Here is a 24,590-nt window from a genome sequence, read left to right as displayed (position 1 = left end):
TTTTGGGTCCCTTGCTACAAGAAGGACATCGAGGTGCTTGAGCGGGTGCAGAGAACGGTTACGAAGCTGGTGAGGGGCCTGGAGAACAAGTCCTATGAGGAGTGGCTGAGGGAGCTGGGCTTGTTCAGCCTGGAGAAAAGGAGGCTCAGGGGTGACCTTATTGCTCTTTACAGATACCTTAAAGGAGGCTGTAGTGAGGTGGGGGTTGGTTTGTTCTCCCACGTGCCTGGTGACAGGACGAGGGGGAATGGGCTAAAGTTGCGCCAGGGGAGTTTTAGGTTGGATGTTAGGAAGAACTTCTTTACCGAAAGGGTTGTGAGACATTGGAACAGGCTGCCCAGGGAAGTGGTGGAGTCACCATCCCTGGAAGTCTTTAAAAGACGTTTAGATGTAGAGCTTAGGGATGTGGTTTAGTGGGGACTGCTAGCATTAGGTCAGAGGTTGGACTCGATGATCTTGAGGTCTCTTCCAACCTAGAAATTCTGTGATTCTGTGAATATGCATCTGCCCACATATGCAGATCAAGTCAAGAAAGCAGAGGTGCAAGTGGCAGAGCATGACTTTTTTTTGTGTGTGTAAAAGATGCAAAAGTACTTCCAACAAGACAGAAACAGCTAGAACAAGGAGTGTGATGGTGCAAAGCAAGACAAGTAAAAATTGAAAATTGGTGTATGGTAACCTATAAGACATCGAATCTGCCATTTGATTGTTGCTTGCAAAGTTTATGGTAAAATGAAGACCTGAAGGGCATGCCTTGGTTATCTTCAGTTAACTGATGTGTAATCACAGATTTCTAAGTGTTTAAAATGCTCTAAGATATCCTCCTTGTCTTCTCAGGGGCTGCTCCCAAAGGGTTCAGAATTCCCATGGAATATATGCCATTTTTGCCAGCATAATTTAGAAATGTTAAGTCATCTAAAACGGTACATGGTATATACATTTAGGCAATTGAATTTAGATATCTGAATCTAGAGCTGAATTCCAACCAAAAGCCTCAGCCAGGGAGAAATACTCAATGAAACTAGTAGAAAGAAATGCAAATTAAAATCTTCTGGACTCCTAATTGTGGCAAGGATTTAACTTTGGTAAGTGTTTTATCTGAGTAACAAATCAGTCCTCAGCAAAAGGATCTGATCCAGCTTTGGGATTGCCTTTTCTGTGGAAACAATCTAAAAATCTACTGTATGTTATTGCAAGCAAACACTGCAAAACACACAAAAATAAAAATGAACCTATAAATTTCCAGCTGTGTGATAAAACACTTATTTGGTTTGCTTAATACATGCACAGAACAAAGTTGGTAAACGCTTGGTGTATGCTGTTGGAAAAACAAAACAAAATAAAATAGAAACAAAACAACAACAAAAAAACTTTATGACAAATAAAAGATCTAATGTAATTACAGCTATCTTACAGATAAAGAAACAGTGATATGAAAATGGCTCCTGTTAATCTGCTAATAAATTGTTTATCTTAAGTTGATAATTTTAACTTTACTATCAAAAATAGAGCTCAGTTGTAGTGAGTAAAAGTTATATTAGAATGAGAAAAAATATGAGTTGTCAGGAAACAGATGTAACCATATAGTCCGCCCCCCTCTCCCCAGCATAGGCTCAGTTGCACATAACTCCTGACAGACTTTCCTAGCCTGCTCCCAGATGATGGAGGCTACGCAATGTCCCCAGCTACTTAATTCAGTACTTCACTAAGCTTGCAATTCACAAAACTGTTTGATTGTTTTCTCTAATGTATCTTTCTTCTTTTCCGTTTGATTTACCAGTTATACACAGTGTTCCCTTCCTGTTGAGTTTATCAGGCAAAGGCTGCCATTAACTCAAAACAGAACTACATTCTGACTGTGTCTACAGAAATTCAGTTTTCTCTTCACTTCAGACATGAACACATTCCATCACTGAAGGCTATTAGGCAACTAAAACAGGTACGGAGAAAATTAAGAGTGAAACATTTATAGGGTTCAGGTCTATCTATACCTATGTATGTCTGGACTGTTATTCAGGTTCCCTAAACCTGACCTCTGACATTCAGGTTCCCCAAATCTGATATCTACATTTGCTCAGCTGACCAGGTACTATTGCCTGTATTAACTAGACAACCATTAACTACAAGGGCATTTATGTACATGTATCTACAGCTATGATCCTATGATCTCCATGGGCTGCAGCTCTGGCCTGGGGCCTGCATCTGCAGGGGCTCTCCGTGGGCCTCAGCCTCCTCCAGGCCACATCCACCTGCTCCACCAGGGGCTCCTCCACCTATGGGGGGGCTGCAGCATGGAGATCTGCTCCATGTGGGACCCATGGGCTGCAGGGGGACAGCCTGCTCCACCAGGGGCCTCTCCACAGGCTTCAGGGGAACTTCTGCTCTGCGTCTGGAGTACCTCCTGCCCTCCTGCTGCACTGACCTTGGGGTCTGCAGGGCTGGTTCTCACTCCTCTCTCTCAGCTGCTGTTGCTCAGCAGGGTGTTTCTCCCCTTTCTTAAATCTGCTCTAACAGAGGCACAAACAACATCGCGTATTCCCTCAATTCCGGACAGCAGTGGGTCTGTTTGAAGCCAGCTGGAACTGGCTCTTATCTGACATAGGGCAGCTAATGGTCTCTCTTTTTACAGAGGTGACCACTGCAGACCCCTTGCTACCAAGCCCTTACCCTGTAAACCCAATACAACCATATAATGGTTTGGGTTGGAAGATCACCTTTATGATCATCTTGTTACAATCCCCCTGGCATGAGAAGGGACACCTCCCACTAGACCAAATGGGGCTCAAAGCCCCATCTAACCTGGCCTTGAACACTTCCAGGGATAGTGCATCCACAGCTTCTCTGGGCAATCTGTTCCAGTACTTTATTACCCTTAAACATTTTTTTTTTCCTCATATCTAATCTAAATCTATTCTCTTTTAGCTTAAAGCCATTGCCCCTTGTCCTATCAATACATTCCCTGATTAAGAATCCTTCCACAGCTTTCCTGTAGGCCCTCTCTAAGTACTGGTAGGCCACTGTAATGCCTCCCTGGAGTTTTCTCCAGGCTGAACAACCCCAACTCTCTCAGCCTGCCTTTTTAAGAGAGGAGCTCCAGCCCTCCAACCATCTTCATGGCCCTCTTCTGCACTCACTCTATTAGGTCCATATGTTTTTTAGGTTGGTGGCCCCAGAGCTGAACACATTTCTGCAGGTGGGGATCTCATGAGAGCAGAGTAGAAGGGGACAATTACCTTCCTCAACCTGTTGGTCATGCTTCCAGTCTGTATATTGTTGACTTTCTGAGCTGTAAGTGCATATTGCCGGCTTATTCAGCTTCTCATCCACCAACACCCTCAAGTCATTCTCCTCAGGACTGCTTTCAATGCCCAGCCTGTATTTGTATTTGGGATTGCCCCAGCCCAGCTGCAAGACCTCGCACTTGGTCTTGTTGAACTTCATGAGTCCATCTCTCAAGCCTGTCTAGGTCTGGATGGCATCCATTCCGCCAAGTGTGTTGACTGCTCCATGCAGCTCGGTGTAATTGGTAAAATTCGTGAAGGTACACTCGATGTCACCAACACGTCAACTGTCTATGTCAGCAATAAAAATGTTAAACAGCACTGGTCCTCATATTGACCCCTTGAGGGTCCCTGAGGAACATCACTAGTCACTGATCTCCACCTGGACATTAAGCTGTTGACTACAACTCTTTGAGTGTGACCATCAAGACAATGCCTTACCCACCGCATGCTCCATCCATCAGATCCATGTTTCTCCAATTGAGAAACAAAGATGTTGAGTGGGACAATGTCAAACACTTTGCAGAAGTCCAGGTAAATGTGGTCAGTTGTTTTTTTCCCCTATCCACAAATGCTGCAACTCCAGATTTGTCAGGCACAACTTGCCCTTAGTGAAGTCAAGTTAGCTGTCACCAGTCATCTCCTTATTTTCCATGTGCCTAAGTATAATTTCATCAACTAGGAGCATCAAGGCTACATGATTTTGCCAGACACAGCAAAGGTAGGACTGACTGGCCTGTAGTTCCCCAGGTCATCTTTTTTTCCCTTTTTAAAAATGGGGGTTATGTTTCCCCTTTTCCAGGCAGTGAGAACTTCACTGGACTGTCATGACTTCTCATATATGATATATATATGATATGGTGGCTTAGCAACTTCAACTCCTGGTTCCCTCAGGACCTGTGGATGAATCTCATCCAGTCCCATGGGCCTGTCCACCTTCAGGTTCCTTAGCTGGTCTCCTTTAAAGCATTTACATAATGAACATGAAAAACAGGAGGTGGGATCTGAAGATCCAATGGGTGATTAAGACATAAAAGTAATTCTCTGAGAAAATGACAAGCTATCTTAGAAGCTAAGTAAATGTATTCATAGATGTTCACCATGAGAGAAATAAAGCATTTCTCTCTTTTTGCGTAAGGAAGGACAGAAGAAGTTGGACAAACAGGAGAATCAGGAGGAAAAAAAATAGGAAAATTTGACAAAATGAATACTAACAAACAGCCAGGACCTCAGAATGTCAATCCAATTGTTTATTAACAGTATGAAACCTAACACTTTAGAAGATTATTGGGATTAGAAAAATGGAAGGTGATAAATATAACCACAGATGATTCATTTATAAATGAGTAAATCTGAATCAGTAAAGCTAAATCTCCTAGCATACTCATGAAAGTCACAGTAAAAACTAAGTGTGAAGATGGGTAAATCAACAAACTTTTTCTATAAAGATGAGACCTTGCATAAAAATTATACAGTCAGAAGTGTTCTGATTGGCATATTTTAGATTACCAAGCAGACATTTTAAAGTCTCCTATAAGAGGCTTTTTAAAACAAACAAACAAACAAAACAAGAACAACCAAAACAATAGACTTACTGTATCAGTCAAAGCACATCAAAAATTAGGAAAAACAAAATAAATAAATAAATAAACAAACAAATGACAAAAAAGCACTTTTTTTTTTTTTTTTCTTTCTTGCCATCAGAATGCATTCAAATTAGGTCCCTCTTTCTCATAGTATGTGTTGTTCAGCATACTCATTAATTATCTGGAGAAGAAGGTAAGTAGAATAAAATTTGCTGATAAGTTAATCAAGGTAATAAAAGTAAAAGATGACTATAAAGATGTGCATGTGCACAAGGATGTCAAAATATTGACTGAGTAGGCAATAAAGTGGCAAATGAAATTCAGTTTTGATTAGTGCAAATTAGTACACATAGGAAAACAAGACAAACTATACAAAATGACTGATTTTAAACAGCTATCCCCACAGAGGTAAGAGAACTTGGATTTACTAAATACAGTTTTATCAACAGTTTGATTCAATGTTCATCATTAAAAGAAAGAAGGAAGGAAGGAAGGAAGGAAGGAAGGAAGGAAGGAAGGAAGGAAGGAAGGAAGGAAGGAAGGAAGGAAGGAAGGAAGGAAGGAAGGAAGGAAGGAAAGAAGGAAGGAAGGAAGGAAGGAAGGAAGGATGGAAGGAAGGAAGGAAGGAAGGAAGGAAGGAAGGAAGGAAGGAAGGAAGGAAGGAAGGAAGGAAGGAAGGAAGGAAGGAAGGAAGGAAGGAAAGAAAGAAAGAAAGAAAGAAAGAAAGAAAGAAAGAAAGAAAGAAAGAAAGAAAGAAAGAAAGAAAGGAAGAAAGAAAGAAGGAAAGAAAGAAAGAAGCAAACTTCAAGAACTATCAGACAATGAACAGTAAAAACAAATAAAACAAATGCATCCTTATATGTTGTGCTGAATCATCTTAAATATATGGACTTCTGATTCCCCGTTGTGAAAAAAAGTACAGTAGAAGAGGTATGGAGAAAATAAAGAAGTTTTACTAAAAGTTTCTAAACAGCAATGTGTGCAGAAAAACAAAACAAAACAAAAAACAATCTTTTTATGGATGGAGAAATTGAACACAACAGAACTCATTGAAAGAGAGAGGTGAAGAAGAACATGAAAAAGAATCACTTATATAAGAAATGGAATTGGAAATGCTTATTCACCTGACAGTAGTGAAAAAATTGAGGTCAACATTTTATTTCTGGGGGTAGTGGGCATTAAAAAAAAAAAAAAAAAGAAGTGTACGTAATTAAACTACTGCACACATCATTCCGGGATGAAAGAAAAAAATCAGCTGCTATTAAATATAAAGATACAACTCAGCTGCAGATCTCCAGAAATGAGGAGTGGCTTGTACAGGCTAGTATCACTGTGTTCTTCTGCTCTTTTACTTCTGCATATGTGACCCTCTTAAGATATGCATTACTGGATTGAATGATCAGGTTAAAAACTCTGTGGAACTGATGTAGATGCTCTTATATTCTTATATCTGCATTGAGAAAATAGTTTTATGATGGCAAGCGTATGGAGTACTTGTTTTGCCTAGAACAGAGTTAATGTCCTTTAGAATATATCACATGATGCTATGTTTTGGATTTGTGACCAAAACTGTGCTGATAACACACCAATGCTTAGCTGATGCTGAGCAGTGCTTACATTGAGTCAAGGCTGTTTCTGCTTCTCATGCTGTCCTGCCAGCAAGGAGGTTGAGGGTGCAGAAGAAGTTGGGAGGGGACACAGACAGGACAGCTGGCCCAGACTAGCCAAAATGATATTCCATACCATGTGATGTCACGCTCAGTAATAAAAGCTGGGGTAATGAAGGAAGAGAGGGACATTTGGAGTCATGGCATTTGTCTTCCCAAGTATCCATTAAATAGATAAACATCTGCCTAATGAATGAATTCCTGATTTTGCTTTGCTTCTGTACACGTTTTCTGTTATTAAACCATTTTTATCTCAATCCATGACTTTTCTCACTTCTACGTTTTTGATTCTCACAAATATTCCACTGGGGGGAAGGGGGATGGGGAGTAGGCGAGTGGCTGTATGGGGTTTAGTTGCCTACCTTGGTTAACCCACAATACAGGATTAGACCAAAGACCCATCCATCAAAGCATCCTGTGAAGAATAAGCCTCAGGGGAGCGGGAGCATGCTGGTGATAAATTGGCCACTTTTGTTTCATGTGTTTGGTGAGACCCAGCACTGGAGGCCTTAGGAGACTGAAGGGCACTGTTAAGGGCAGCTCTCCTTCGTCACCGGTAGGAGGGCTGGCTGGGCCTCCTTCCCACTGCTCAGCAAGTTGAATTTCTGACTACAGCAGATGAAATAACTTCCGTTTTCTTTCTACCACACTACACTCTCTGCATTCCCCAGATGAAGAAGCAGAAGACTTTAGCAGAAAGTAGATGCCTAAGAAAGAATCAAATAACAAGGAAAGCATTCAGAGGATACAATTTCCCTGGAAAACTCATTCAGCCTTAAGCAATCTGGGTTTTCAGTACTTCTAAACAAAAGCAATGTCTTTTCACTCAATACCCTGATAGATTTCACATCTATAAATATATCCATGCCCCAGATCAAATCAGATCTGCACTCAGAACAAGGAAATGAGCGCACAAGTGACATTAAGCTGCTTTCATATCCCAGTGCCCTGATCTAAAACCATATTTAACACATCTGAGGACAGCTGTGGAGCATTAGGATGTCCTCCAACATCCATGCCAGTATTGTGGCTTGGAATATTGTGCAGTGTCACATTGCTGACCATGTGTTATGGGATCAGATACCTCATTAGAGCGCTTCAGTGGCCCATTTTATGAATACAAAGAAGAAGAAAAAAAAGTTCTTTGTCTACCATATTTTTCTCTTATAGGAAAGATATCAGAACTGATGTTAGAGATTGGATGTAATGACTTTTTTGTTTTCCTTTTTTTTTTTTTTTTTTTTTTTTTTTTCTTTCTCCTCTACAGAGTATAAGAGTATGAGATGATTTGCAGAGAGCGGTTGATAACATCCTGCCCTGTGGAAGCAATTCAAATTATGGGAGCAATGATTTTGAGGCAAACACAACAGAAAGCAGACTGTAAACACAGTGAGAAGCTGCTTGTAGTTGCAGTGTTGATTCTTTTAATTAAAAGTCAGTTACCTTTCAGAAAGAGTGAGCCTTCTCGCTTTATTAGCCTGGAGGTGGTACACGCAATAACACTATAGCCCAAAAACTGGGAGACAAGAGCAGTTTTTCTTGCTTTGTAAGAACAACTGGTGGCCTCCTTCTGCCTTCCTTACTAAGTTTAAACTGAAAAAAAAAAAACCATCTTAATTCAAGATTTCTTTAACTGTACTTATTACAGGCAGAAAGCAGAGCAGGAAGCCTTACTTTTGCCTCTGTTTTAAATCTACCAATTAATTCCTCTGTTTCACTGACTCAATTTTGTTATGTTTATTATACAAATGCTGTTTTACCTCAACATTAATGCTGTTCCATTTTCTTACTCTTCCATTTACATTTTTCTTTTCTCAACACATTTGATTGTTGAAATAAATACATGGTTATGTAAAATGAAAAAACAAAACAAATCAAGCTCCAGATAGTGAAACCATGCTCATATTAAATGCTCTGCTCTACTTTGGAGTACTTCTGCAGTAGCGGGTTAGCCAAACAAGAATCTTGGCTGAGCTGAATTTGGAAAATAAATTCTTTTACTTGTTGATTTCAAAGATGGAAATTGCCATCTAAAAAATCTCTCTCTTTGGGCTACATATACTTTGATAGATGAAAATATCTGCTGCAACTCAGGATCTACTCTCTTTCAGGACACTGGAATTTTTATCAGTTTGGACCAGTCTGTTTATAGGTTTACTGACAAAAAGGAGAGAAAGACATCCCAGACTGGAAGTATACAACTGCATATGTAAAACCTAAACTGTTGCTATGTGAAACACCTTTCATCCAAATATAAGCTGTGTGTGCACTGTACTCACTAATATGGTAGTAGTCTGGTGTAATGCCCAGGAAATGATGAAATCAGAATATTTGCTAGGGTGCAGTAATAGGCTGGTGTACCCAGGGTGCATTTAAAGTGCACACTGTTCAGCCTACCTGGTTTAACACTGAATATAGCAACTTTGATCAGCTGTGTTAGTTCAGCTGTTAGTGTGGTGCACTTTATTATGCAGTGTAACCATGCTGATGTCTTTTCCCAGCAAACAAGAATTACTTGTTTTTAAAATAGAAGGTACTGTACTTTCACATCTTTCTTTGCAGTAACTTGCATTTACATTTCTGTTCCTACTTTATGTACTACCATAAACCGTATTTGTGTTATTAACCATTTTTATACAACACATTCCTTGTTTATATATCACACATGCTGCCCATGTAATAGCGGATTTTAGTTTTTCTATTTTTTAAACGCTCCAATGTAAAATTGAAATGGTCAGATATTCCATACTTAATATACTCCTGGTTCAACTATGCATGCGGTATTTCTGTAATTGAATCTCCTGTGCTGATATCTCAGTAGCAAATCACAAACACTCAACAGAATATAACACCAGAATAGTGTGTCAAACGGACACTTCACAGAAATATTTACATGATGTCATAAACAGAAACAGACATTTAAATATTAAGAGGGAAATCAATACAGCTTCAATATTAAAAACTGATTGTTAAAGGAAAGCAATATTTTACACAGTTAATCCTTTATCCACACTTTCCTATATTGTTACATATGTTTGGGCAATAGCACAGATTCATGACATAAAATGAAGCCCAGGGACATGCAAAACCTCTTATCTTTTATGCCTCATGTTTCACAAATACTTTCAAACTGAAATGAGCAAGCCGGTACACCTAAAGGTAGGAAGAAGAACACGATCACATACAACCCTTCTTCTAGGGGTAGCAGCGTTTTATCCAAATATCAAGAGGCAGACATTTGCTGTGCCTTAAAGCTTCAGATTCCATCATCATATGAAAATATTATTTTTCGCTTTGTGTGGCACAACGTCTCCAGCATCAGAGAGATTTTTTACTGAAGTTTTTTTCATTCTCAGATTTGTTGAGAACCTAATTCATGATGGTTGCATTCTTTCAGGTTAGCAATTATTATATTTTCCTATTGTTCTCCAGAGTTTTTTGGGTTTTTGTTTGTTTGTTTGTCATTTGTCTTTAGGAATAAAAGCTACTGCTGTGTTTTAATTTGAATATGATTTCCTGCACTGATATAGCCTTTGGAAGCCAAACTTCATCTCAAGAGAAATCTTATAGCTGAACTGCTTTTGAAGCTTTCAAATGACAATAAATGAAATAAAATGGTGTACTCATAGCAAAACATGAAATAATTGAAAAAATAAATGAAAAAGAAAAGATGATTTAAATTAATAAATTAGAAAACTTCTATTAAATGAGCTATTATTCCCACAAAATGGCAGATATTCCAGTGTTTTATCAAACACTTGAATAGAGAGACAACTTAATTCAAACTTAGCAAGAAAAAGAATAATATATTCTTCACATAAAAGAGGTTAAAAAAATAAATTGGATATTTTCTGTCAAAAAGACACTAAAACTGAGACAATGATGTTGCTGCTGTTACTTGTTTTAACATGTCTTTCAATCAAATATTGAATAGACAGCATATATCTATGACTTGTTAAGTTTAATCATTGAATCATACAATATCCCGAGTTGGAAGGGATCCATAAGGATCATCAAGTCCAACTCCTGGCACCACACAGGTCTACCCAGAAGTTTAGACCATGTGACTAAGTGCACAGTCCAATTGCTTTTTAAATTCAGACAGGCTTGGTGCAGTGATTACGTCCCTGGGGAGCCTTTTCCAGTGTGCAACCACCCTCTTGGTGAAGAACCTCTTCCTGATGTCCAGCCTAAACTTCCCCTGCCTCCGCTTAACACTGTTCCTGCGGGTCCTATCACAGGTGGTTACGGAGAAAGGTCACCTGCCTCTCCACTCCCCCTTGCGAGGAAGTTGTAGACTGCGATGAGGTCCCCCATCAATAACAAAGTTTTTCATGATTTAAAACCAGATATCTATAGTGCTATATGGAAAGTAGAATTTTTAGAAAACAAGTTCAACTCTATTTTTAATTAAAATCTCAGAGCTTCAATAATGAAAATTATTCTTAGAATTTCAAATAAAATTTAAATATCAGAAACTAAGCCAAACATGTTAATTTTAAACTTTCATTTCGAAAAAAATCTAGAAAATATTTGTGGATTGAAAATACACTTCCGCTTTTCCACCATCATGTTGTCAGCCTGCTGTAACAAAAAAGAGTTTCATCAAAATAAATAAATATAATCAGCTTTTTTTTTTTTTTTTTTTTTAGGAAAATGTGAATGTGTAAAGTTGTTCCCTCTTATAAGTGTGTGACACTTATAATACCAATAAGCTTTTTTTTTTATAATACCAGTAAGCTTAAAATAACAGTAAGCTTTGTGCCTAATCCTCTTTCAAAGACAGCTGCACCTCCTTTTAAAGAGCAACTAGTGAATTCTATATTCTAGTCTTTTTTTTTTTTTTTTTTATAGGATTTTCAATGCTTTTTATTTACAATGAACATTTATTTACCGAGAAACAGAATGTTGCTTTCCTCCGTGACTTTCTTACTTCTAGCTGACTGTGAACTATTAAAATGTGCTTATCAGAGTTTTATGGAGAATAGCCCTGGAGGTTAACTGCATATAATGCTTCTGATAAACCCTGAAAAGATGGAATTTGGGCTTGTCTTTCAACCAAGATTTAAGTAAGCTGGCATTAGTAAAAAGGATTTAAAAAGAGCTATGCCCAAGTCTGACTCATCATTGACCTTACCCATATATGAGCAGGAGAGGGTGAGTAAACATGATTATATCCTCCCACTCTGGTTGTACTGCAGATATTTCGAATGGCAGTGTCTCAGTGTAGTATATTATGGCTTGTTTGCTGAAAGAAAAGGCAATTCTATAAAAAGAGGTAAAGAGAAAAGGAAATTAGCTCATGACCTAGTATTTTTCTGTCACCCACAGGAGAGTCACAAAAAGGGTGTCAGGCTTCTCTGTAGGATGAAATTTCCTTCCCAGTGCTGAAGAAGTTCCAGCAGAGAGCATGGCACACTGACCTGGAAGAACTTGCTCTTGTAAACTTTATTTCCTTAATCACAGTGAGGTGCCTGACTGTTTTACTGCTGTTAAACTGTGGCACAATCACCTTCCCTTATTTCTCAGTATGATAAAAGGTTTTCATAATGCACCACATAGTGTTAGTGCAGTTCCTACCACTGTGTTCTGTATTTTGCATCCTGAAATGGACTCTGGAAAACATAAACAAAGCAAACAAGCAAAACAAAACCTCCTTTTATCCTCTGGCCTTTTTCTTTCACAGGAACATAAATGCCACATTTATTCAAAACAAACAAACAAACAAACAAACATAAACAACATTGTCACGAATGGACGGTAAAGCTCATGATGTTTTGAGGTAAGTGAAAAGACAATTAAAGCCAATGAAGTATTAAAGGAAACCAAAGGGAAATTTAATATGAAAGTGAAAAGTAATGCAGAATCCTACATATCAGATTTGTAATGGAGTTCACTTTCTCTTCAGAGGAATAAAGTCAGATGCACAGAACAGTGACACAATGAACAGAAGTTTCTCTCTGCAAAGATACATCCATTGCAAGAGTTTGACTGGGTACGTGGGGAAAAAAATCACAGCAACAACAGAAACATTTTTAAACTTGCAGGATCTGTCTCAGATAGAAATTGTGCAGGGGAAGACTGCAAAGCAAAACCCAAAGTTCATTCTGACAAATGCAGAAAGGAGGTGCCTTACTATCAGGGAGACATTGCAGTCTCAGTTGCACTGTCAAAGCAAAGATGGCTGTTGACATTTGGGCTGCCCTGGTTTTTACTTCCTGACCATGGGCTGCATCTCCTGAAGGACACAGGCCTTTTATATGGTATCTGCCACCCTTCTGTGGGGTCCTAGATACATTAGGCCATGTCAAATAGCACTGAATTGCTGTGTTGACTGTATCAACACTTTCATAGGTTAGTGTATATTTTAATATATGCAGATTAATTTTTTATTTAATGTATTTCACCATAGAAAACCTGAATGCAGTCTTCTTGGGCCTGTTTAATATATATAAAATATTTTTTCTGCACACTGATTGTACCTTCTTAATTAAAAAATAAAGGCCTAAAAATAGAGCAAATCACATGAACAACATGAGTCAAATAGGTCAGTCCAAAGTTCATGTTCTGTGGGACCTTCTGTCTAATAATGACTTGTAGATGATATTTAGGGAAAATTTTGATAAGTGTGATACTTTTCAGGCTATTTTCTCAGCTTTAAACAATCTACAGTTCAGGGGCTTCCTCAGGCATAAGTGATATCTCTGTGTTTTTAGATTTTTCTTCCACGACTATCAGAGGCCAAACAATCACTCATTCCAAGTGAGTGATGTGACTGTTTTCTAGGAGTTTATTAACAACAAATAAAAATAAGAAATGTAGTTATTATGGATAAAAATGAACTTTTTGAGCAGTGCATATGATATAACCAGCTTCTGGAGAGATCCTTTATATACATATATATATATGTGTGTGTGTATTTTAAAAAAATCAGGATTTTTATGTTTCTGAACATAACAGGTTTACATTTTTGAATTGGAATGCGTAATTTCAAATGTCACAATGCAACGGTGACAAAATGTACTTTATGTTGGTTTCATCACTCAAAGCAGTATGTGTTACATTTTATCAGAAAGGACAGTAATGTCAGCAAGATGAATGACAATAGCTGTTTAGGTATGGCCCAGCAGAGAGAAGGAATAAAGGAATTTGAAAGGGCCACACAATTCAGTTGAAAGGTAAGTTGTTACTGACTGACAGCTTCTTTTTTACATAATGTCAAAATAAACTTACGCAACTGTTATGAAAAGACACAACAAAAGAGGATCTAAATTCAGGATCGATTCTGTCCCACAGAGCATATCAATAATTTTAAACTGTTATGGAAATAAAATATTATTTTCTCTCTGTTTACATACACTTTACAGAAAAAAAAAAATAACAAAAACATGGTAATTTTTCCTTTTTTTTTTTTTTTTCCCATAAATTATGGGCTTTGCTTAAATCCATAAGATTGTATGCTATATAAATTCTAAGACATTGCGCTTTTGCACTTAAATATCAATATTTTACTGCCATGTAAGTCAGGGAAAAAAAAAAAAAAAAAAAAAGAAAAGAAAAAGTTGATTTTAGATGAAACACTTTATCATTAAAAAAAATCTCACTTTTCTACTTCTTTCCCCAAGGAGGAGCTTAAAACATAGCACTCACCCTCATTAAAGCTGAAAAAAAAGAATAAGAGGAAGTACACTGTGCTTTTCCATAATTATTAACTAGAATATTGTTTTATCCATATGTTTTATAGCCTTATCTCATGAACATATACAGTAGTTTGACCTCTGAATGACCCAAGAAATGTTTTATTCCTGTTTTAGGAATAGAGAGGAACAAGGGGGTGCTTAAAATTAACATGCTCCATGCAGGAAGATAAGGAGCCTGGTAACACATGCAGTGTAAATAATCAGGCTGAATAAGCCTCTCAGGGAACAAACTGATGGTACCTTTCCCTCCCCTTACAACAAGCCACATAATCTTCCATCATTTCCTTGTAAGCAAACAAGCTCCTGAAATGTTTTAGGGTTTTTATTGATAGAAACATTGTAGGATATTTACCCAGAGCATACACACTGTGTATTAAAAGCAATCTAACACAGTACCAGCATGGGATTCACTACCAGCCCTTGCTTCCAGTCATGAGTAAGTAAGAAGACAGGACAATTTCTAGAAAGTCTCACCAAAGACCTACGATTACATTTCAGGATCTCTGTGCTTGAAATACATGTCATAGAAAGAAAACCATGAGAAGAATATTTTTGCTGTTGGATTTTAGTGTATAAAAAATCCTGTAACAGTACAATATGGTGAACAATAGTGGTGTCTTGAGTGTATAGATGTACCTCGGAGATATAGCTTAAGACAAGTACAAAAGTTTGCTTGTTGGTTGTGTTTTCCTCTTTCTATTTTAAAATTAAATATATTCAAGGTTTGAATTATTTATTTATCTATTTATTTCAGATATTTTCAACTCTATTTTCTTTTTGTCTTTCTTCCTCCTAGATTCTTATTTTCCTTCTTACATATCTTCTTTTTCTTTTTGCCACTGGGGAAATAAAAAAATAAAAATAAAAATAAAATAAAAAAAAAAAAAGTGGTGCTGTTAGAGAGAAAAAAAAACAACAACATTTTCTATTAAAAAATATATATTATTATTATTTTAATGTGCTATTGACGGTAATTTTTATCTCTTGTATATATTTCATTTTACTTTTGCAACAAGTTATACATCAAGAATGGGATTGCTAGCCAGTCAAGGGAAATGATTGTTTCGCTGTACTCTGTGCTGGTGCGGCCTCACCTTGAGTACTGTGTCCAGGTTTGGGCACTACAGTATAAGAATGTAATAAATGGCTCAGTCTTCAAAATAGGACCATAATCAAAATTTACAATTTATTAAAGGAATACAGGTAAGCAAACAGTGCTGGGTGTGCTGGGAATCTCTGCTCCACCAAGACGCACACCAGTTACATCAAACAGCTGATTTTTATGCTCCTAGGCTGATACATATTCATTACTACTTCTAAAAAAACCAGGGTTATTATAATTAGTTTCCAGAATCCAAACTACTGGAGCATGCGTATCAGTCTCTGGTGGTCCCTCCTACTGGAGCATGCGTATCAGTCTCTGGTGGTCCCTCTGGGGGTCTCTAGGGGTCTCTTATGCTGAAGGCTCATAGTCTTCCTCCTTTGTCCAACTTGGCTGTATGTCAGAGACTTGTGCAACATCCCCTGCAAGCTTTGTCTTTTAGTTTTTCTTCAGCTCTCCCTGTCTCCTTAATCTCCTGGCCATATATCAGAGACTTGCATAGTGTCCCATGCAATAGTCATAATAGTTAGCAGTTATTCTGAAACCCCCCAGATATCAGAGACTTCAAGGAAAAGCCTACAAATGCATTTCCCTTCAAGCTCTCTATTGACACTAAATGCTAAATCATTCCTTTGCAAGATACAAGAATTATATACATTAACCACTCTGTTTTTCTTAGACTCGTGGTTATACAAGGGTATGTAAGGGTATGTAAGACAGAAGGTCACATTCATCATACAATGCGGCCCTAGCATTGTTCCATACTGACACGAATCAGATGAACATATCTCACAAGAATGACATAAAGCTGTTAGAGTGTCCAAAGGAGGGCAACAAAGGTGGTAAAGGGGAAGACGTATGAGGAGTGGCTGAAGTCCCTTGGGCTGTTCAGCCTTGAGAAGAGGAGACTAACGGGAGGCCTCATTGTGGTCTGCAACTCTTCCTCACAAGGGGAGTGGAGAGGCAGGTGCTGATCTTTTCTCTCTGGTGAGCAGCAATAGTACCCGAGGGAATGGCTTGAATACGTGACAGGGGTAGTTCAGGATGGATATCAGGAAAGGGTTCTTCACCAAGAGGGTGGTCGGGTACTGGAACAGGCTCCCCAGGGCAGTGGTCATGGCACCGAGACTGTCAGTTTGAGAAATGTTTGGGCAGCACTCTCAGACACATGGTCTGCTTTTTTGGGCAGTCCTTTGGGTCCTTGTGGGTCCTTTCCAACTCAGATATGCTGTGATTCTATCATTGTATGATACTTTTTCCATCTCATATAGTGTGGAATTGGTACCATGCTAGAATGTCTTTAGAAAGATAAAACATTCTTAAGCCTGTATCTTTTTTTTTTTTTTTTTAAATGTAAAAAAAATGTAAATGTATACATGGATAATCTGAAGTTATGACTGCTGTATGTTATATACTAACTGAAGACTTTTGTAGTTCAGGATCAGCTTCTCCTTCTGTTCCTATTATGAGGATGGCATGGAAGATGGGAGGGAGAGTGTGAAGGGGAATGATTGAGCCAACACTCCCTGTCTGAAATACAGACTTGAATCATTAAGTGAAGTGCTGGCATCATGGAAAATAATGGAAAAGCTCTTTCTTAATTCATCAGAGTGTGAATTTCATCACTAGTTTAATGAGACAGCTAATGTGCAATGCATTAAACACATCTTTTGCTCTTTACACATGCAGGCTTCAGACTCGCATTTACCTATCAATATTTAACTTACCCTTGTTTTATCATCTCACAGGATGTTTCACTAAAGCTAGCACCTAAAAGGCATCTAAAATACTGGATGAATCAAAAAACAAATGCCAGAGAGAAAAGTGATATTTATATATATATACATATTAATTTATTAAACCTAATGTTATTCATACCTCTTTTTTCCACCTCTGGTCATAGTAGCATACATTGTATTACCCTGTTTCCTAAGTAGTAGTAAATAATTGTGAGTGACTGTGAATATAAAGAACACTATTCTATGCCACTGATTTTCATCTTACAGCAGCGAAGGGACCCTGGTAACTCATAAATATAATTTTCCTATTATTAATTATTTTAAGTACACATGCACGATATTGTCAGCTCTCATGCTGTTGTCATGTCTATTAATAGATATTGTTTAACATCTATTAATAGATATTGTCTAACAATAGATATTGTTTAACATCATTTAACATCATATCAATAGATAATGTTTAACATCAATATCTAGCTCTTGAAAGAGATGATAATGTAAGTATTTCAGATTTCATTAAAGAGAAAAAAAAATCCAACCTTAACAGCTCTAAACACCTAAGTAGGCCCCACCTCACCAGAAAGAGCCTTTTGCTCTTTCTCAAATCTTTTTAGACATTTGGGCTCAGGAATGATGAATATTTGGGTGCTTTTCCCCTATACCACAAGGTCTAATTGAGTAGGAACTCTGATGCCTTCTTTATCTGTCAGTTAGTTCCACAGATTTATTCATCTCCCATTCACATTGGTGTTACTTGTATGTCTCATGTCATGTGAGATGACAGTGCAGAGAAAATGAAAACACCCAAACAAGTCTTCTTTCCTCACTTTTTGATAGTTTATTCCACTGGAGATGGAAGATTTATTTATTTATTTTTAATTCACAGGATGTCTTGTACTTCAAAAGCCCATAACGCTTCTGTGACTAATAAGCTAGTAAGTTGTCTTCTGGTCTTTTAAATTTATTGCAGTAGACTTTATTCCCTCTAGAAAGTTACCTGAAACTTACATGGCAAATTTTAAAGATGAATAGGTAACTCTTTTTAGAACTTAGGACTTATATTTCATAATAGTAAAAAGTCTGACAAATTAAAAAAAAAAAAAAAATACATGGTACTCTATTCTTGGATTCATTTGTATCAACAGAAAGAAAAAAAAAAAAAAAAAAAAAAAAAAACAATTCAGTAGCAGGTAATTTTCAATACACAGTATTACAACGGAATCATCTTACTATAGATTGTCATTGGCAATAAAAAGGGAATAAAACTCAATAAAAGGGAAAGTATGATAAAAAATAAAATGTTATGATTATTTTTTCTGTGCTATCTTATCCAGTAGCATTAAAATTTTAATTTTTAGACAACTAGAATGACTAAGGAAAACTTATTTTTCTCATGGGTCAATCCTTTCTTTCATAATATAATTCTGTTTTTATATTAAATTGTCTAACCATTTTATTAGATACAATAGCCAGATTGTCCTGTAGAAAGGACATCTGCTTTGTCAAGTAATACATTTAAACAAGCAAAGGAACAATATTTCATATTTTCTGATTGTATTGTTGTAAATGCATGCATATTTGCATATGCATGCATATATACACATGTATATATGTGTATACGCACAGATGATCTTCCTTCAATGACATCTCAAGGCATTGCTATGGGAGGATTGTTTTCTTTACCCTTGACTTATGTTAAGTATTCCACTCAGGTTAGGGAAGATGGTTGTCTGATTGCCTGCCCTATTTTTCTTTGCCAGAGCAGAGTATGCTTAAAAAAAAGCACTCCAGAGCTACATTAAGCTTGGACACCTGTGGAGCTTGTCAGCACGGGTTCTCATGCAGGTCACTGGTTGCTGGGGCAGCTTCAAGAACAGAATAGCTAGAACTATTTGATATGGGAAACACACTTTTTTTTTTTTTTTTTTTAATTAGCATACTTATTAAAAATTCCCTTGGATAACGACATGTAAAAGCTCTCCAGACAAACTTGGCTTTTGTGTTAAATTCTGTATTTTTTGTCATCTTTGAAACAATTATTTTTATTCTTGAATCACAGAAAAATTTAAATCTTTGGAGTGACTAGGATACCTATGTATCACCTCCAATTCTTCTTAGAGAGATCTCTTTGATTTTATGCTGTGACTGAAAAAAGAACAAACGATGAAAATGCAGGCAGTCTTTCCTGTAGCTTTCACTTTCAGACAGAGTTTAGAAAAGAAAGCTCATAGACACAGATAAAGAATTGACCACCTGTGAAAAAGGGGGATAAAAGGGGGATTGGAATATGAGCCGTAAGAGAGGATTTGTCATGAAATCATACTATGGCTACAGGTTTTTAGGGATTATATTCAGTTTTGCAGTCATAGTTGCCTGGTGACCTCAGGCATCTGAGAAAATTCTTTGGATACCTAAGACAGCTACATATCTCAGTCAAGAGCCATAGGAAAGTTATGGTTTTCTAGAATGGAACTAGGAAGGAGAACTCTCAAAATCTAAAAATATATGAGACATTTATGTTCAGGAAACTTAACTGGTCACCACTAAGTTTTACTTTTCATTATTGTACTGCTGTGTAATGGACGTAACCCTGCGCTCATGTAGAGATGTTGGTAAATGTTGAGATTCTCAGTGACATCCTGCCTGGCCCTAGAGGGTCTTCTGTTGGTAGTGTCTCCAATAAATCAGTGTGTCAAAGCTGACATACTTAATGCAATTGTCTCAGCTTCTCTAGCACATCTCAGATAATGTAGTGGGTTTATGTGGCAAGGTTTTGGTAGCAGGGAGCCATAGGGGTGGTTTCTGTGAGAAAGATCTAGAAGCTGCCCCATGTTTGGGAAGGGCCCCATTGTTTTCCAGATCCGAGCCAATAAGCGATGTTGTTTTGCGCCTCTGTGAGAGCATATTTAAGACAGGGAAAAAACGCTGCGCCACACAGCAGCCGGGAGAGTCAAGGGAGTGAGAGAACAGCCTTGCACCAAGGTCAGTGTAGAAGGAGGGGGAGAGGTGCTCCAGGCGCCGGAGCAGAAGTCCCCTGCGGCCTGTGGTGAGGACCATGGTGAAGCAGGATGTCCCCCTGCAGCCCATGGAGTACCACGGTGGAGCAGGGTTCCATGCTGCAGCCCGTGGAGGAGACCACGGTGGAGCAGGTGGCCCTGCACCGACGGAGGCTGCCGCCTGTGGAAGACCCCTGCCGGAGCAGATTCCGGGCCGGACCTGTAGCCCGTGGAGAGGAGCCCACGCAGGAGCAGGTGATCTGGCAGGAGCTGCTGCCCGTAGGGGAGCAAGGTTGGAGCAGTTTTCTCCTGAGGGATGGACCCCATGGCACGGACCCATATCTGGAGCAGTTCTGGAAGAGCTGCTGCCTGTGGGAAGCCCACGCCGGATCAGTTCATCAAGGACTGCATCCCGTGGGTGGGACCCCACAGCACAGGGGACGAGAGTGACCGAGAAGGAGCGGCAGAGAAGTGCTGTAGACTGACCGTAACCCCCATTCCCCGTTCCCCTGCGCCGCTCGGGGGGAGGAGGTGGAAGAGGGTGGATGGGGGGGAAGGTGCTTTTGGTTTTTTTTTTCCTTTGTTTTCTCACTTCTCTCGCTTGTTAGTTGTAGGCAATAAATCTTACTATCTCCTTATGCCGAGTCTGTTTTGCCCGTTACAATAATTATTGTGTGATTTTCTCGTCCTTATCTCAATCCTTGAGCCCTTTTCACATATTTTCTCCCCATTCCTCTTTGAGGAGGGGGAGTGAGAGAGCGGCTGTGGTGGAGCTCGGCTGCCCACTCGAGCGGAACCACGACAAATACTAGATGCTTTGGCATGAACAGCTGCATCAAGCTGCTGAGTAAAGCTGGTAATAGACTGTCCACTGTAAATAAAGTAAAAAACAAATGAGGATACAACTATATTTTTTTTCAATATTTTATATGAAGATACTCTTTACCATTCTGAGTAACTTCTGCATAATAGTAAATGCAGGATAACAATATTGTAACAATATACTCATTTCCTATAATTCTGGAACCTCCAAATTATTTCTTAACTGAATAATTTTATTAGCCTTTTGCACAAAAAGGTTACCAGGACAACCAGAATTTCTGTATTATCATGTAAAGATTAGTGTATAAGTATTCCTGTTTTCAGGATATACTTGAAATGCTTAAAGTTTTTGTTTCACATATGTCTGCTGTTTTAAACCATGGATATTTTAAACAAACAAACAAAAACCTACAAATTTACTCATTAACTTATTTTCTGGTAATTTCCAATTAACATAAAGCTCTTACTTGACACTGTTCAAATTTCTATGTAACAGACTTTAGTTGTAGATAAACATTTATCCCTACAGATATAACCATAGGAGATTTGTTATTAGTCTACTGCATAACCCTGGTCTCATACAATCACCTAAGATAGATTCACTAACTTGCCAGCAAACATCATGCAGTTTCTGGCTATCATCTATATAATATTTCCTTTTTTTATTAGTCTGCTTCTTGGTTCATTCATTTCAGGAAGCTTTTCACAAAATATAATTCCCTTAAGTGCACAGCCATTACACAAAAAAATATGATATAATACATGTAGAAGTGAATTCTCAGTATCATAATTATTTTGAATTTACAAATTTTGTTATGTAATTTTAAAAATGTTTTATTTTAAACACTGATACAGTTTGACCATTTTCCTTTACCTTACAAACTGAATTTCTTTAAAGGACAGGCACTACTGCTAAATTTTGAGTATAAATATATAATTTATATGGATGTTACACCTTGTTTTAGGCACTAAATCTGTCCCATTAATTGTAGGTAATAAATATATATAATATATATTTCCCAACCACAGATTTATCTTCAGGTAAGATTCTTCAGTAAATGAATATATTTCCTTCTATAAGTGGTTGTCTCTAAGGGATCTAATAGTTACACAGCAAGTACAGTCAAGCATCTGGTGCAAGTTTCCTACCTGACTTTTACTGTGGTAGTATTGGTGTTTGAATCCATGATAAAGCTGAAGTTGTGTCAAAGCTTATTTAATAAATAATTAAATAAATAATATGTCATTTCTTTGTATATACCTCACCTTCACCTATGTCTCTGTATAAATTAAAAATATATATATACAAAAAAAAAAAAAAAAACAAAAACAAAAAAAAAAAACACCATTGTTTGGAATAGCTGATTGTTGATCTTTTTAAGGAAAGCTGTGACTTCAGGGACCTCCTGAATTTCAGTCTACTCATAACTAACTAACATGAAAGTATTAGTTAAAATATAAGGTTTGCTATAAAGTTTCAAAATATTAAGCAATGACCATGTCCTGGGCATGATATCTGTAGATGCAAAGGATCTACAGATACCAACTTTGCAATGACCTAATATAAAATCAAAAGAGAACAAATAGTTTGTAGGAAAAATGTTGAAAACTTCAGAGTTTGAGTAATGTACAGTATAGTACAGAAAGAACATTAGGAGGCATTGTTACTTTTTCCTGGTCTAAAGATTCTTGTAATTCTTCACATTGTTCTCATATAACCTTCCTTTTCTGTATAGTTTTATAGTTTTTCTTCCCAGCCAGTAGTCAGTAGTGCAAAACGTAAGGATCAGGGCCGGATGGAGCACCGCATTGTAACCTGTGCCACAAAAAAAGAGCGGAGAATCCTGGTGACTGGGGACTCCTTGCTGAAGGGCACTGAGGCTCCTATCTGCCACCCAAATAACCTAGCCAGAGAAGTGTACTGTCTTCCTGGGGCACATGTCAGAGACGTTAGGAAGGCTCTGCAACGACTCATTAAACCGGAGAACTACTATCCTCTCGTAGTCATTCAGGTTGGATCCCTGGAAGCTGCTATTAGAAAAATTAAGAATATTAAAAAGGACTTTGCATCCCTGGGGAGGTTGTTGAGGAGATCGGGAGTGCAGGTAGTGTTCTCCTCTGTCCTCCTGCCGGGTGACTGGGATGCAGATAGAAGGAGCAGAACAGCACAGGTAAATGACTGGCTGAGGGGGTGGTGTCTGGACCAGGGATTTGGGTATTTTGATCTTGGGCCTTCCTCTGAGAGGCCGGGTATGTGGGCTACGGACAGACACCAACTGAGCAAATGGGGCGCAAGTGTGTTGGGGAGCAAGCTCTCTGGGCTGATTACCAGGGCTTTAAACTAGGTTTGACAGGGAAAGGGAGGGGAGCTAAAGGTGACAGAGAAGGGCTGGGGGAAGTCGTCACTGCTGTCACTGTTGAAGACAGGGAAAAACTTCTGAGCTCTGCCATAGGATTGTCTGAGGGCTCCTCAGAGAAGGTAACATTCACGATCCCCCGTCCAGTATCTTCTTCTTTACATCCCCCCAAGGGGTAACTGCACCTGCTGCTTCCCTAAAGTGCCTGTACACCAAGGAATGGAGCATGGGAAATAAACAGGATGAGCTTGAGATCTGTGTTCAGTTGTGGGGCCACGATCTCATTGTGATCACTGAGACATGGTGGGACAGCTCGTATGACTGGAACGCTGTCATGGAGGGCTATGTCCTCTTTAGGAAAGACAGGCTGGGGAAGTGAGGGGGTGGAGTTGCCCTTTATGTGAGGGAGCAATTAGAGTGTACCCAACTCTACCTGGGGGAGGGTGAAGGACAAGTGGAGAGCTTGTGGGTAAGAATCAAGGGGTGGGCTGGTATGGGAGACACGGTGGTGGGGGTCTACTACAGGTCTCCAGATCAGGAGGAGGAAGTTGATGAGGCCTTCTACAAGCAGCTGCTAGTAGCCTCATGATCACGAGTGCTGGTTCTCATGGGGGACTTCAATTACCCAGACATCTGCTGGGTAAGCAACTCAGCCAGGCATGAGCACTCCAAATGGTTCCTACAATGTGTTGAGGACAATTTTCTGACGCAGGTGGTGGAGGAACCGAGGAGGCGTGGGGTGCTTCTGGACCTTGTTCTTACCAACAGGGATGGCCTTGTTAGGGATGTGAAGGTTGGGGGCAGCTTGGGATGCAGCAACCATGAGATGGTGGAGTTCCAGATGGAACTAGGCAAAGGAAGTAAGGCTAAAAGCAGGATTGCTACCCTGGACTTCTGAAGAGCCAACTTCGACCTCTTCTGGGACCTGCTTGGGAGTATCTCATGGGATAGGTTGCTAGAAGGCAAGGGTGCTTGTGAGAGCTGGGATATTTTAGCAGCACTTCTTCCATGCTCAGGATCAGTGCATCCTGAAGAATAGGAAATCGTGGAAGGGGGGCAGGAAACTCGCATGGATGAGCAAGGAGCTCATCAATAAGATCAAAAGGAAGAGGATGGTCTATGAAATGTGGAAAAAGGGCCTGTCCTCTTGGGAGGAGTAGAGATGTGTTGTCACGGCCTGCAGGGACGTGACGGGGAAGGCTAAAGCCCACCTAGAGATGAGGCTTGCAAAAGAGATAAAGGATAATAAGGTTATTTTTTCAAGTATGTAAACAGCAAGAGGAAGACTAGGGATAATGTGGGTCCCTTGCTGAATGAGGGGGGTGTCGTGATCACGGGAG

The 24,590-nt window shown here is 38.8% G+C and overlaps 1 protein-coding gene across 2 annotated transcripts in view; it reads right to left on the bottom strand.

Annotated features, from left to right (window-relative positions):
* Positions 1–24,590, bottom strand: part of GPC5 (glypican 5) — a 775,603-nt gene that overhangs the window by 63,230 nt on the left and 687,783 nt on the right. The window contains exon 8 of one of the 2 annotated variants that reach the window (XR_014688693.1): positions 7,978–8,127. The exons of the other annotated variant lie outside the window; for it this stretch is intronic. The gene's annotated coding sequence lies outside the window, so the exon portion shown is untranslated. The remainder of the gene's footprint in view (positions 1–7,977; positions 8,128–24,590) is intronic. 2 annotated transcript variants of the gene reach the window in all.

The sequence above is a fragment of the Aythya ferina genome (assembly GCF_964211825.1).
Source record: "Aythya ferina genome assembly, chromosome: 1".
Classification (NCBI taxonomy): domain Eukaryota; kingdom Metazoa; phylum Chordata; class Aves; order Anseriformes; family Anatidae; genus Aythya; species Aythya ferina.
Note: the sequence above shows the minus strand (reverse complement) of the source record. Positions and strands in the feature narration are given on the sequence as shown.